This window comes from Siphateles boraxobius, unplaced genomic scaffold, assembly GCF_051911475.1.
Source record: "Siphateles boraxobius isolate OS27281-9 unplaced genomic scaffold, OSU_SipBor_1 31, whole genome shotgun sequence".
Classification (NCBI taxonomy): domain Eukaryota; kingdom Metazoa; phylum Chordata; class Actinopteri; order Cypriniformes; family Leuciscidae; genus Siphateles; species Siphateles boraxobius.
In genome coordinates, this window is record NW_027508931.1 from 17,195,778 (window position 1) to 17,210,675 (window position 14,898).

A 14,898-nucleotide genomic window follows, 5' to 3' on the forward strand; every position below is an offset into this window, starting at 1 on the left:
AAAAGTAAAAGATTAATGAATTGCAAGGTTATTCTGTCCTTCACACACACACACACAGACACACGCACACACACACTTGACGGTAGAGCATTTAAAGGTCATTCCCTCTGATTGAATCTCACACATTTTCTGAGCATCTCAGTGAGCATATTGTTTTTTAAATAAAGCTAAGCAAACTACCTAACCCAAAACCATAGTCAACCTTTTAAATGTTTAGACTTTCATGAAGCCTGTATATAGAATACATATTCACAATGTTTTATAATGCACCTTTGGAATCATCTGTTTCTTTTTTTTATTTTTTTATTTTTTTTATTAACAGAAGCTTTTACAAGATGTTAATTTGGTGTAGGAAGGATCATCATCTGTTTCTTTTCATAAATTATTTACATTAATTCATTTATTAACCATTTCAGTCGTATCCGACTCTTGGTGATTCTATGGGCCATCTCTCTCCATACGTGAGAGACTGTCAATTCATTTTCCCATAACAAGACTGGACCACCTCCATGTTTGAACTCCATGTTTTGCACAATATATATATATATATATATATATATATATATATATATATATATATATATATATAAAGAAGGTGATGCATTCGGCTTCGGTGCAGAAACTGAAGCTTGATGATCAATTGACTTTCCTGCAGGACAGCCATCTCTATCTACTTAGATAGAGGGGTCCTATTATTCTTTTTCACTTTTCCAACTTTAGTGAGTTTGTAATGTTGCTGTTTGAGCATAATTAAGATCTGCAAGGTTACAAAGCTCAAAGTCCTCTCCAAAGGGAGATATTTCATTGAACAGAATCCACTTTCTAAGAACTACAACGAACGACTCGTTTGGACTACAACACGTTTTTTCCGGGCTTTGTGAAGTCATAATGTCACTCATTTAAATAATCTCCGCCCACTGAATACGCAAAAAAGGTGCTAAGCCTGGTTGAACTGTGCTAGAGAAGACAGTGTTGTCGCTATCTCAAAGAGATGCTGTTTTGTCCACCCCGTTTCCAAAACTCATTTGCTTGACCTTCCTAAGGCTGACAAACTTAGAGTGGATTAAATATATTTTGAACACTGTTCCTAAACATTATAACCCACACGTTTATCTGTGTGCTGCACATTTGACGGAGAACAGCTTCCAGAACCACAATGCCAGCTATTTACAAAAGCTTCTCCTGAAATGGAGCAGTTCCCACTTTGTCGGGACAATCTATTGTATGTCTTAATTACTAAGACAACTTGTAAGTGTGTTTTATTATTTGTAGTTGCGTTAGGGTTAGGGTATATTTCCAATATAAGTTTTATTACTTTTTTATTCTGTTTAAAATGTACTTTCACATATAAAAATTTTGCATTTTTGTTGTAATATTTTTACAAAAGTTTAAAAAATCTTTTTATGTTCTAAAAGTTTGTTCTATTCTGTTTTGTATTTATATATTTAACCAGTCTCATTCTTGTCGAAATAATAATAATAAATCTTTTTGTTTTTATTTACTGTTCAGTGAATAATTGTTCACTGTTTCAGATTAACTTAAACTGAAGTCTGAGGACTAATCATTTGATTGTTCAATCATGATAACGATCACCTGAAGATCTGCAGCATGCTTTCTACATAGTCATCGAGAATAAGTGAAACTGTCACACTGACGAAGGCAAAGAGCCGAAACGTTTGTCAATATCTCCTGTCAGGAATAGAAAAAATTTAGATAGCAGACCTTTGCATTTTTGATTTGATATGTCTCAGCACCTACAGTAATTAGCTGGGAGAGTGCGGTGAGCGTATTGATTGGACTTTATTTAATAATGAAATTATTACTTTATAATCTCACCCTGCAGTTTCAACTCCACCAAATCCTTGTTTGTTTCATTATTGTACAGTAAATGTCAATAGCTCTTGTTTTGATTTTTCATGTTGTAGGAAATTACCATCATTGTATTGTATTTCATTCTTATTGTTTATTTATGACTTCAACTCCACTTATATTTCGGCAATTGCAGCTGTTTTGCAAAATGCCCCTTTGCGCCACCTGGCGGTCATTTCGCGAACGTTTTTGAAATGCAACTGATTTATTTTTTCCGCTATGGCTTTGCCGCAGCGGTGAACACGGCGGTAATAGGCATTCTGGTTGACTACCAACTGTAGTGTTTATTTTAGCTTTTTTAAGGATGTTCACCTCGCCTTAGGAAAATTAACCTTGGTTTTGTGATCAATTAATTTTTGTATTACTATAGTTTTCTGACAAAATATCATGATTAAATGGTGTATAACATTGTATCTAAAATGTATAAGAAAATTACAAAAAAACAAACCAACCACTCTGAAACGTCCTGCGTAATCTTTGTTTGCTTGAAATCCGTTCTGGACTATCCTCTTGTTTGTTAACAGTCTTAAAGTCCCTCTGTAGTTAATAATTTTATCCTTTAATACTCACCTTTGATCACCAACATTGCATATTTAAACATTTTTTTTTCTTGTCAAATCTGTCATGCCCAAAAATAGCTTGAATGTAACTGTACATCCTTACCTCATTTAGTATTCATAGTGATATGAATATGCAAATTAGCCACGTCCCCACTCACTTACACCAGCTCAGAGATCCACTCGTTGAGGATCACACATTGCCCTAATTGGTTAGTTACAAGGTAGTTTGTGACGTCAGAAACATCAGTGATTTCAAACCGTGTTTTTGAGACTGCCTTTGGTTCACTGCAGTTTTAAGGAGAAAATACTCAGCAATAGTGTTGACTTATGAATTTGCACATGGTTGGTCTTAAAGCATATTGAAAACACCACATAGACATAAACAACACTTTAAGTTTGAATCAGACTTGAATTAGTTTGAAATTGATGCCAAATATATATATCTGAGTAGAGCTCGTGGTTACGGTAAAGGTGTGTAACATTTCCCGAACATGCGTGTAAGCGGTGCCAATCACAACACCCTGGGCCAGCTAACCAATTACAGCACATTTCGTATTTCGGAAGGAGGGGCTTCGTCGAAACCGCAACTAAACAACGTGTTCAGGAAATACTTGGGAGAGAGGAGCTGTAATAATGTAAAATATGTGAAAAATGTTTTTTGAACAATCAAGCCTGAAAGCATATTCTATTACAACCCCAAAGGAAAATCAAGACTTCGTAAAAGGGCATAATAGGACCCCTTTAAGCTTGATTCAGGGATCAGTCATAGAATGTTTTTGAGTGGCCTGTACAGTCTTCAGATTTAAATATCATTGAAAATATTTGGTGGAATTTGTAGAAAGCTGTGGTATGGGGAAAACCAAAGATTATCAGTGATCTGGAAGCTTTTTCAAGTGAGGAATGGGCCAAGATTGCAGTAGAGAGGTTGACAGAAGCTTCCAAGCACTTACAGGCAGCGTTTATTGGAGGTGATAAAGAATAAAAGATTCTGCACAAAATTTGACATTTGGGGGTTGAATAATTATTCAACATTTTATTATCATATTATTTATTTTGTTATTGGTGTTTTTGTATAAGATATTTTGCTGTTGCTGTTTTCATTTTGATTTGATTATTTAATTTGGAATTGCAATTTTCAAATTTATGTTTTTCCAGATTTACTGTCACAGATATTCATTTCCCTTATACTCCATATGCAAGGCTACACAAATTTTTTCAGATGTTTGGTGTTTCTTCGTAATTAAATAACAAATTTAAAATAAAAAATAATAATAATATATGCTCAATATCAATCTTTCACACAGTGAATTGAAGATAGTACCAAAGACAAAAATTAACAATGAAATTGGTCTGCACATTCACACACACCGTTTATGTTCTTAATGGAGCTGTGTGTGTGTGTGTGTGTGTGTGTGTGTGTGTGTGTGTGTGTGTGTGTGTGTGTGTGTGTGTGTGTGTGTGTGTGTGTGTGTGTGTGTGTGTGTGTCACAGCCATTGACAGCAGACCATATGCTGGTTCACACACAATCCTTCAGTCTTTCACAGGTTACTGAACCATCTTTAGGTTGCCATGGGAACAAGGTGTCAAGATAACCTAAGGATTTCACCCCAACACACACACACAGACACACAAGTTTTGCTATCTTTGTGGGGACTTTCCATAGACATCTTTTTTTTTTTCTTTTTTTTTTACTGTACAAACCCTATATTATATCTCCCTACACTAAGCTTACCCATCACAGAAAACTTTCACAAATTGTATTTTTTTCAAATAAGCATTTAGTATTAATCCTTTTCCCTCGTGGTCCCCACAACGTAGGTGATCTCAGGTTTTACCATCCTATATATAGGTTAAACGTGTATACACACACACACACACACACACACACAACACACACGCACACAGACACACACACAGACACACACACACACACACACACACACACACACACACACACACACACACACACACACACACACACACACACACACACACACACACACACACACACACACACACACACACACACACACACACACACACACATGCTACACACCTCCCAGCCTTTGCTGTCATTTCTTTTTAATATGGATTGACATGTTGCCATGAGATGTGACAGAAAAGAAAAGCACAAACCTTTGTGCAGTTTCATTTTCTTTTCATTTGTGTTGTTCTTTAGGGCACATTCAGAAATCTCTTTCATTTGAATATAATCCAGATTAGTTTGTGTTATAATGTTGACATTGATGTGAGGCAAAAAGTATTTGCTTTAAGGCACATAAAAACAAACACACACACACACACACACACACACACACACACACACACACACACACACACACACACACACACACACACACACACACACACACACACACACACACAGACACACACAAACCTGTTTAGTCTGTTTGTTTGAAATGCCTAAAGTCAACTTCTAGCTCAACATTTGGAAACCTGCTTAGGAAAAGGACATTTTTGGAGTTACGTTGGATATTATGAAAATAGTGGAATCGCCAGATGAGGAGATGTAGATTGTATTTATTTTACTGTACACACACACACACACACACACACACACACACACACACACACACACACACACACACACACACACACACACACAAACCTGTATTTATGTTTACATTCTCTCATTAGAATCTCAAATAACAGTAGATACGAAAAATACTGATTCCATTTGTGTTGTAGCCACACCGTATACAATATAAATAATCATATTGTATTGGTCTTATTCTGCACTGGGTCATAAAATATTGACAGTTTCTGCTCAACAGAATAATATTATCAATTCTACAGTGAAATCCCAGCATGCATTAACTACTGTGTGCTGATATAATAATAAAAAAAAATGTTACAGAAATGTAAGCTTGGAGCAAACCTGGGACTTACAATCACACTTTTAGATCTCACTCAGATCAAAGAATGTTCTTCTTCAGTGTTATGAATAGAATAGCTGGACTCAACATGGATCCACACCAAAAAAGCACAGATTCAACACTTGGTGTTCACAGCTGTTGTACTCAGATCAAAAATAAGTGTCATGCAGTATTGAGCTATAAACTTTATTGCCTCATTCATTAGAGTTATATAATACTCATATCCTCATAACCAGTTAACTGCAAAGCTTCAGCTTGGCACAACTGTAAATTATTACAATAATGTCACTAAAGTACCTACATTAAAATAGAAATAATTTGAGGTGAGAGACATTAAAGTTTAACTCTAAAAAAATATCTAATAAATAGGATATATATGTGACTTAAAGGTGCAGCGTGTAAATTTTAGCGACATCTAGTGGTGCGGTTGTGAATTACAACCAACCGAAGTGAAGGTGGCCGACAGGAAAAGATGTCGCCTGAGACAGCAGAGAGTAGCCAAGCAATAAGGTTTCTTTACAAAGAAATTATGTTTACTTAATTTTTCAGTAAAACGTTCAGTACTTGTTCATCGTGTCATTGTTTTATTTGCTGACTTAAGCTAGCATCTTTGCACACAGATCAACACAGTGATGAAACGCGCCCTGTAGTAGTTTGTCTGTTTAGGACTACTGTAGAAACATGGTGGCGCAAAATGGCTATTTCAATGTAAGGGGACCGCGGTGTATGTAGATAGAAATGGCTCATTCTAAGCTATTAAAAACATAACAGTTCATTATGTAAGGTCTTTATACACCACTTAAAACATAGTTATGTATATTATATTGCATTTCTGTCAACAGATCCCCCTTAATATTACACAATGCACCTTTGAATATAAAAACACAACAGTTAATTAGTTCTGGTTTTCAAATCTGATTGGCTGAGAGCCTTTTCCAGCCATGCAACATTGTACTAATATCACTCAAAAACCATTTCACAATTTGTATAATGTAGTATAAAGGTGTGGTGTGTTTAACTTTTAATTGTCTGACGAAGAGCCTACATGCTCGAAACGTTACCACCTGTGTGTGAGTCTACCATTACATTTTTCACTTTTTTGCAGCCATGGTGTGCTGACTTTTTTTCCTTTATTTTTTATTTTTTTAACAATTTTGTATTAAGGCCCGTTCACACCAAGCACGATAACTATAAAGATAACGATAAAAATATATAATTCTAAAAATCGCTCTCCATATTAAAGAATAACAGAGTTCACACCACAACTATAACGATAAAGATATGAGGAACGATATCGTTGGGTTCACTTTCAGAACGATTTTTTTTCCAGCTGTCGAACCATAAAACACTGACAGCCAATCAGAATCCATTCTAATTTAAAGGTCTCGCACATTTAAAATGGCAGATGACATTGCAGAGAAGTTAATCGTCAAGGTACAAAAAAATCCTCCACTGTTTGACAAGTCAAACCCCCTTTTCAAGGATACATTAAAAAAGATGGATATATGGAAAGCAATCGGTCGTATCCTGGGAATAAATGGTGAGAAGTATGAGATATTATGCAGTTTAGCATAGTGTAACAAAATTACCTCAGGTGGGCTATCCAGCGCTAGTTTTGACAACATTGCTGAAGTTGCAGTGAAAAAGGCATCGTATACATAAAGGTGTCGACTAGGCGATGTTTTTATCCCATCATTGACATCACTGTTTAGATGCGCTCGGAACATAGCATGCTGGCTGAGGATATCTGCTGGCAAAGACGTGTAAAGGCAATAAGAACAGCACAAACATATTCAATGACATGTTGTAAACAACAATTATAGTAAAATGTAATCTATAACATCAGTCAATAGCATTAAAGCTATTGTAGTACGTTTTTCTCATTTTATGTTCAAAATGTGTGTGTGTGTGTGTGTGTGTGTGTGTGTGTGTGTGTGTGTGTGTGTGTGTGTGTGTGTGTGTGTGTGTGTGTTATTATTATTTTATTTATTTATATATTATTTATTTATAGGGGATAGTGCTAGGAAGAAGTGGATTAACATCCGAGAAGCCTATCACCTAAGTAGAAAAAAAGCAGCCAGTGGAGACCCAGCTAAATTTCAATAGCCGTACAAATATTGCAGGGATCCTGGAATTTATGATTCCACACCTTCAGTTCAGGATTCTCCCAACTCCTCTCATCTTTTAAGGATATCTTGTACCCAAAAGCGCCTGTTTTTCTTTTGATATTTTTTTGTTACGTAAAGCAGCAGCAGGTCATCCATTTTCGCTACTTTGAAACCACAGCGCGGGCACGCACGTGTTTAGAATAAAAAGACCGTTATCGGTCGTTGGTGTGGACGCATATATAGTTATCTTTATCGTTATCTTTATAGTTATCGTGCTTGATGTGAACGGACCTTTACTCTGCTTGTTTCTGCCATATCTGTACTGAGTGGCAGCATTTCTCACAGCGAGTGTCAATGGTTGATGAGCAAACTCAATATAGTTTTACAACTGTTATTGAGTAATGGAATGTTTTTTTAAGTGTTTTTGTTAGCCAAAAATTTAAATGTTTGGACCTCAAATATGCGACTTATATATAAACATAGTGCCTATTTGACAATTTGTTTCGATTTTTTTGGAGTGTTGTGCGCTGTGGCACCGGCCCTGTTGCATTCTATCAGTTGTCCAGATGTCCATCTGAACATACTGTACAACCCGACGTAGGCTACATACACATGAGGTACTGGACACTGCAATTCACATAAGTTCATTATTTGCATGTATTTTAAAGCCTTGCTGGTTAAACATTTCATTACCGTGCTGATGCACTGTTCTAACGTGCGCTTTTCTTAGGGTGTACACCCGAAGCGCAGGAACTAACAGCCTGTCAAACAGCGCCTGGTTACTGGACTAAGTTATCTTTAGAGTCTCATTGTGCTAATTCTGTCAAATACACACAAGGTTTACATAGTTGGTTATGTCTAAAGTGAAAGCAAACATTTGAGATAAAATTTGGTGCATGTCATATGCGTGTATATTAGATGTGTCGTAATAGTCGTAGTTAGTAGCGTATAGTAAACATGCTGTCGCTTGTCCTTAAAAGGATGGTTCACCAAAAACTGAAAATTCTGTCATTATTTACTATCTAATGTTGTTCAAAACCTGTATTAATTGCTTTCTTGTGCTAAACACAAAATAAGATATTTTGAAGAATGTGGGTAACCAAACAGTTGGTACCCATTGACTTCCATTGGAGAACAAACTATACACTGGGGACCAACAACTGTTTGTTTACCCTCATTTTTCAAAACAACTTTTATTTACAACAAAACAAAAAAACGTATTCAGGTTTAAAACAACTTGTGAGAGTAAATTATGACAATTTTTCATTTTTGGGAGAACTATTCCTTTTTCATTGTTTTCATTGTGTAAAATAATTTCACACATTGACATGTCAGAACTGACCATGAAGTCTATACATGAACATTTGGAATGTGTTTTACATGTTTTACATGATTTACTCATATCTGGTAAACATGCATATGAAACGATTGCATATACCAGCAATCCCTGTCTCTCTGTTTATTTAGTATATCTTTCTCTCTGATAGGGTGTGACATATTGTTCATTTATGTAAAAGACATCAGGTGAACAGCTGTACAACTCAGCTTAGGTGCTCCAGTAGCTGAACAACAAACGAGTACTTTAAGAATTGAGCGATATCTACATTCAGTTTTTTTAAAAAGAAAAAATCCTGTGCAAAACATGCCCTCAGAGTGTTAGATTGTTCTGTGTGATTTGCTAGAGCATTGCTAGATGGATGCTTCAGTGTTCTGGCTGGTTGCTTGTTAGTACAGGTTTCTGGTTATGGCATGGGTCCCTCCTTAAATGTAAGTATGTGGGATTTTTCAGGTTGTTCACCATTTATCGTTTTTTTTTTTTTTAAGTGCCCATTTATGCTTTTTTCAATATTACCTTTCATGTAGTGTGTTCTATAGCTGTTTGTGATTGTAAAAGGTCTGCAAAGATCAAAGTGCAGATAAATGCAGTTATTGTCCCAAAAGAAAGAACCAATTCTGAACTGCCTGAAAAAAGTTGTCAGTAATTCCAGTCTAACTTCCTGCTTGAACCTACATAGGTTTGTAACAAATTAGCTAAATACATGCCCATGGTCTTCAGTGGGAACAAAATCTACTTTGACCCATCCTCAAACAAGCAGAGGCCTTGAAGAGTTTGGTAGAGTTTGTAGAGCAGATGCAGAAGCCAGTCTTGTAAAAGAGGGATTTAGAGGGACCCATCTTTTATAGAACTTTTTCAGACAATGTGAGAAAAGAGCTTATATTGCAATGTATATAATGAGAAAATTAGTGTATTAGTGTAATGGGTGGTTTTTGACCCTGGATGCATGTAATCCTATTGTAGGAGTCCTCTAAAACACACTTTTTAATAGCATAATAGGGGCACTTTAAAATCACTTACTAAATATGAGCATGGGTAATAGTGATGACTTAGTAAACAGCACTATGTATCAACTTGTGTGTCCTAGTGTGCTGTAGATTGCTGATGTTAATGAGATACTGATCCACACAGCTGGAAGATTTCTGTAGGACAAGTGTCTGCTGGACAAATGATGTCTGGAGCCTTTAAAGAGGCACTGCACACGAAAAACCGCCTCAGAAACGCACCCGCAACACAGCAGGAGAGTGTGTGTGTGTGTGTGTGTGTGTGTGTGTGTGTGTGTGTGTGTGTGTGTGTGTGTGTGTGTGTGTGTGTGTGTGTGTGTGTGTGTGTGTGTGTGTGTGTGTGTGTGTGTGTGTGTGTGTGTTTGTGTGTACAGATGCCCTGCAGCAGAAGAATCAAAATACTTCAAAAGAAAACCCTACAAGTTGTGCAAAGCAAACGCCCACATGACAAACTCATCTTCTTTAGATAAAACCCCTGACTGGCTTTTTTAGCTTTCAGTATGAATTTGTTTTATCTGCATGACAAATAAGATGCAAACAAAACAGGAACAACTGTAAAAACAAAACAAGGAGCATAAGCATTAAATGTTCTCTGTAAAAGATCAAGGTGAGGTGTTCGATCATCTCCAGGAGATGGTTGCATGTGAACTATTTCTCACCCAGACTCGTATAGTCACTGTCTCTCGCTTAATCTGGCCAGGCAATGAACCCTTAAGATAAAACCTCTGAGAGCACCTAACTTCTCCTCCCAGAGTGATTTACATATGCCATCAGGCTCGTCCCGATAGTGTGGAGTATAAGTATGTGTGTGTGAATCCTTCTACAGAGCTTTAAAGGTGAAGTGTGTAATTTCTGCACCAATGGCAGCACCAAACAGAAATACTGAGGAGGGAATCTACTCCAAAATATTTGCAGGTGCTTATTGTTTTAGTACCTGATTCACTAAAGGAATTATGCAAATCAGGTAGCAGCACAAAATGTGTGCTGACCATAATTAGCATGGTGCATTTCAGCATCTCCCAGGTCGGTTATGTTGTGGACGATTGCGATCTAATATAAGGCTAAAAAAATTCAGTGCAGTTTTATTCAATAATCTTGCACCAATCTACTTCAACCAGATGATAACTTCAGCAAAAAAAGGAGTATGCCATGAATATGTATGTTAAGTTGTTGTGATGGAGAAAAATGTATAACTAACTATGTATCTGTGTATGCAGTGTAGATGAACATATTTTTGGCATTTAAAAGAGCCGTTTGTTTGGATAGCACTGGCGGACTGATGCTATACAGTTCCAGTAAAGTGACCTAACACTCAGAACCGACCTGCCAGATGGGAATTGCACCATGCAAATTGGTTTCATGCACAGATTTTATTTGCTTCTCATTACCTGATTCGCATAACTCCTTTAGTGAATCGCTATCAGTCGGTGCTATTAATTCTTAGTTATTCAGGAAGTCAGTCTACAAATGGATTATTTATAGTTAAAGGGGTGGTAAAACGCATTTTTTCGAAGGCTTGATTGTGTTTGTGGGGTGCACTGTAACATGTGTTCATGCTTAGTTTTTTAAAAATTGCATTATTCTTCATATATTTTACCTTTATTCTACACTGCTCTTCCCCTCCTTGTAAAAACGGTGTAATGGTTTCTGGGTTCTATGAAGCCAGTCCCTCAAAACTACGCAATGGGCTCAGATTGGTTAGCTGGCGTTAACTTAATAACGTAAAGTATGAATGAGCATATAACAAACCAGAGCGACAACTCATCTCCAAAACAGCAATATAAAATGGTCTCGCCCCGCTTATTAAGGATTCTCGGAGGAGGGATGTATGTAAATAATGGGATATGCTGACGTCAGAATGTCGTGTAGCCCAAAACCGGCTGTTTGCTGTAGTCCTTAGAAATTGATCTTTTTAAAAGCAAATATCTTCCTTTGCTTTGAACTTTGAGCGTTGTAACTTTGCAGATGTTGTTTATGCTCGAACAGCAACATTAATGTCTCTAATGTCTCTTTTAATTAACTATCTTATGCTCACCAAGGCTGCATTTATTTGTTCAGAAATACAGTAGTAATATTTATTTAATATTTTAAGATGCAATTTATTCCTGTGATGCAAATCATTACTCCAGTCTTCAGTGTCACATGATCCTTCAGAAATCATTCTCTCATGAAACATTTCTGTAGCAATGTTCAGGGAAGAAGGAGGCAGGAACCGGCGAACATTTAACATACTTTATTTAAAATAAAACAAACAAACCAAAATTCCGCCAGCAGCCCCTCGCGGACGACTGCTGGCTACCGAAAATAAACATAAAGAACTGCCAGCAGCCCCTCGCGGACGACTGCTGGCTAAAATAAAATACTAAAACATAAAACACAACGTAAAACCAGGCCTGTTCCTCTCTCGATCATCAACGTCGTCGCTCCTCCTGTATGCTTCCGCTCCTCCGTGAGAGATGCGAGACCGGCGTGCTACACAGGTGTTGCCAGTGCCGATCCTGACCTCCCTGGGGCCCTAAGCAAAATTCTGCTAAGGGGCCCTCTACCTGACCCTGTAGGTGAACGTGATTTCACCAAGTACCACATGTTCCTGGATCAACATCTTTGTTGATCCTGGATCAACTTTCCAATCAACCAATCAGATTTGAGGGACAAGTTTACAGTTTATGTCAAGTTTAGGCTTAGAATCAGGGTGAAGTCCTTAAACATCAGTGTTATTCACTGATCATTACCCTCTGATTTTAGGGAAAAGTTATGGGTAGGGTTAGGTTTAAGGGTAGGGATTGGGTAAGGACTACATTTTGGGACAGGAATGTTGATCCAGGATCAACAAAATATGTTGATCCAGGACCATGTCTTACTTGGCAAAAGCTATGTAAACCGATTGCCATTTACACGCAGTCACACCTGACACTTCAGTGCTCCCAATACAATCCTCCCTCCTTTAAACAAAACAGTCAAAGAATAAGTACAAAAATATAGAACAGAATGAGGTTCAAACAAACAATATTTATTGAATAGAGTATTTCTATAGAATATTGGCTGATGATCCAGCATCTCCTCTACTGACAAACTTAAGCATAGCACCTGCAAATTATAGATAACTCATTTTATAAGCTGCATCAGACCCATTCAAACTGGCTCCCAATTTCCTTTTATTCATTTTCAAATATAAAATACTATTAATACTATGACTTGGCTCTTGTAATATTTAACTAGTGAACTAGTGATGCAGATATCAATAATCCCTGTGAGTGATGACATCATTGATATAAAAAATTAACTTTTGTACAAGTGAACATGTAATTCCTGATATCAAAAATAGACATTGGTTAATAAAAATGTAACTAAGGGGCCCTATAGTAAAAATAATCAAGAATTCACATTGCAAATAGTAAAAAAAAAATTATTGATATCAAAAATGCATGAACTGAAAATGAATAAAATCTAAAATGGCTTGCCATAGCATGTTAAAGGTTTTTTTTATTATGCATGTTGAAGCAATTTTTGATTTATGATTAATATTTACTGAGGGATGTCCATCCATATTGACCAGTATGTCCAGCTAGCTATTCAACATTTAAAATTCAATATAGCCAATAAATCAGTAGTCAAATTGTCAATACATTGCTTTCCATCTTGTATAATTAGTGCAGTTGTTTAGAGTTTTTAACTACACATTGACTGAGACTAGATAATCAGTGTCTTGTTTTAAAAGTATATACTGTATAATGTGTACTTTGATGAGGAGTGCCATCATTCACGCCCATATATTGTACAGTATGTCTGGTCGTGGTCTCCACATATATTTCTGCTTGAAAAATGCGCGTTTCATTTCGTGCGCGCGCATATGAACGCATGATAACACACGCGACGCGGTTATCTTTTCCGAGCTGCAGTAAACAAACACCGTTGCACTTTGTCGTTCATCAAAAACAAACGTAATAAATAATTGTATTTTACTCTCACTTTTGTCAGGCACAAAGTGATGCAAGAGATGCACTGACTGCCTGCCCAGCTAGGTTAGCAAGACCGAAAAAACACAGTAGAAATGCACATAAACTTAACTTTGCTGACATCAAACTTGGAGAGGAGAGAACACAAGTTTACCTGATTGTTATTCCCGCAATACATTCTCATGTTGTTTCCCCCCTCTTTTCGTGACCAGAAGAATAGTTTCACTTAATTTTGTCATGGATGTTGTAAACATTAATTGACGCGCTATGGCACGAGGGGGAGGCGGGGCCTTGAGTAATTTGCGGGGCCCTACGCATTTTGCTCATTAGCAATCACACCACCGGCCTCGCGCCGTTCTCTCACGTCCCTCGGCCGTCCTTCGCCACAATTTCCTATTACTATCAATGTTGAAAACAGCTGTTTGTGCTTCATATTTTTGTGGTGATACGTTTTTTGTCAGGATTCTTTGATGAAAAGAATGTTTAAGAACAGCATTTATTTGAAATAAAAATCTTTTGTAACATGATAAATCTTTGAATGCATCCTCGCTGAATAAAATTATTAATTTCTTTAAAACAATAAACTTTTGTTTGGTATTGTACATTCATCAGTTTCAATATCAGAAATCTCCTGCCTGAGTTAAAATATTTGTAAATATGTAGTGACACAAACTTGAGTGGCAGCTTAATTGGCTAAATAAGGGCTGCATTACAGTTTTAATTAGTTTCATTTAATCTAACTGATGAAATCTGTTTTCTGAAGTCACGCAAATGGTGTTTAAAATTTTAATCTGTTTTTCAGGAAACAGATTAAATGTTTGCAGTTACTCTCATTACAGCTCTCAGCATACAAATCGCTTACTTTCCAGAACTTTCCTTTCCATATAGCCTACCCAGTGTTATTCAAATGGCAGACCGGACATAATTGCGCCATTTTACCGTTTCTACATAAAGCAGCGCGTCAAAACAACGGAGCGGTTCACACCGCACACACTCAGGGTTGTTTATGGTAATGATCTTTCATAGCTATATCTATAATATTTTATCCTTTCCGCTCCGCACATTAAGATGCTGCAGATGACGCGGTTATTTTAACAACAGTAGCAGAAACTCGTTGAGTAGCAAAACAGATACTTTCTCTAAAACAGTGCGAAAACGAGAATGCAA

The 14,898-nt window shown here is 36.8% G+C and overlaps 1 protein-coding gene and 1 long non-coding RNA gene across 3 annotated transcripts in view; one reads left to right on the forward strand and one right to left on the reverse strand.

The window, feature by feature from the left end:
* Window positions 1-12,205, reverse strand: part of LOC143697004 (uncharacterized) — a 222,041-nt gene extending 209,836 nt beyond the window's left edge. The window contains exon 1 of the long non-coding RNA XR_013186120.1: window positions 12,154-12,205. This is a non-coding gene — a long non-coding RNA (uncharacterized LOC143697004). The remainder of the gene's footprint in view (window positions 1-12,153) is intronic.
* unc13c (unc-13 homolog C (C. elegans)) overlaps window positions 1-14,898 on the forward strand; it is a 265,168-nt gene that overhangs the window by 146,961 nt on the left and 103,309 nt on the right. The window lies entirely within an intron of this gene.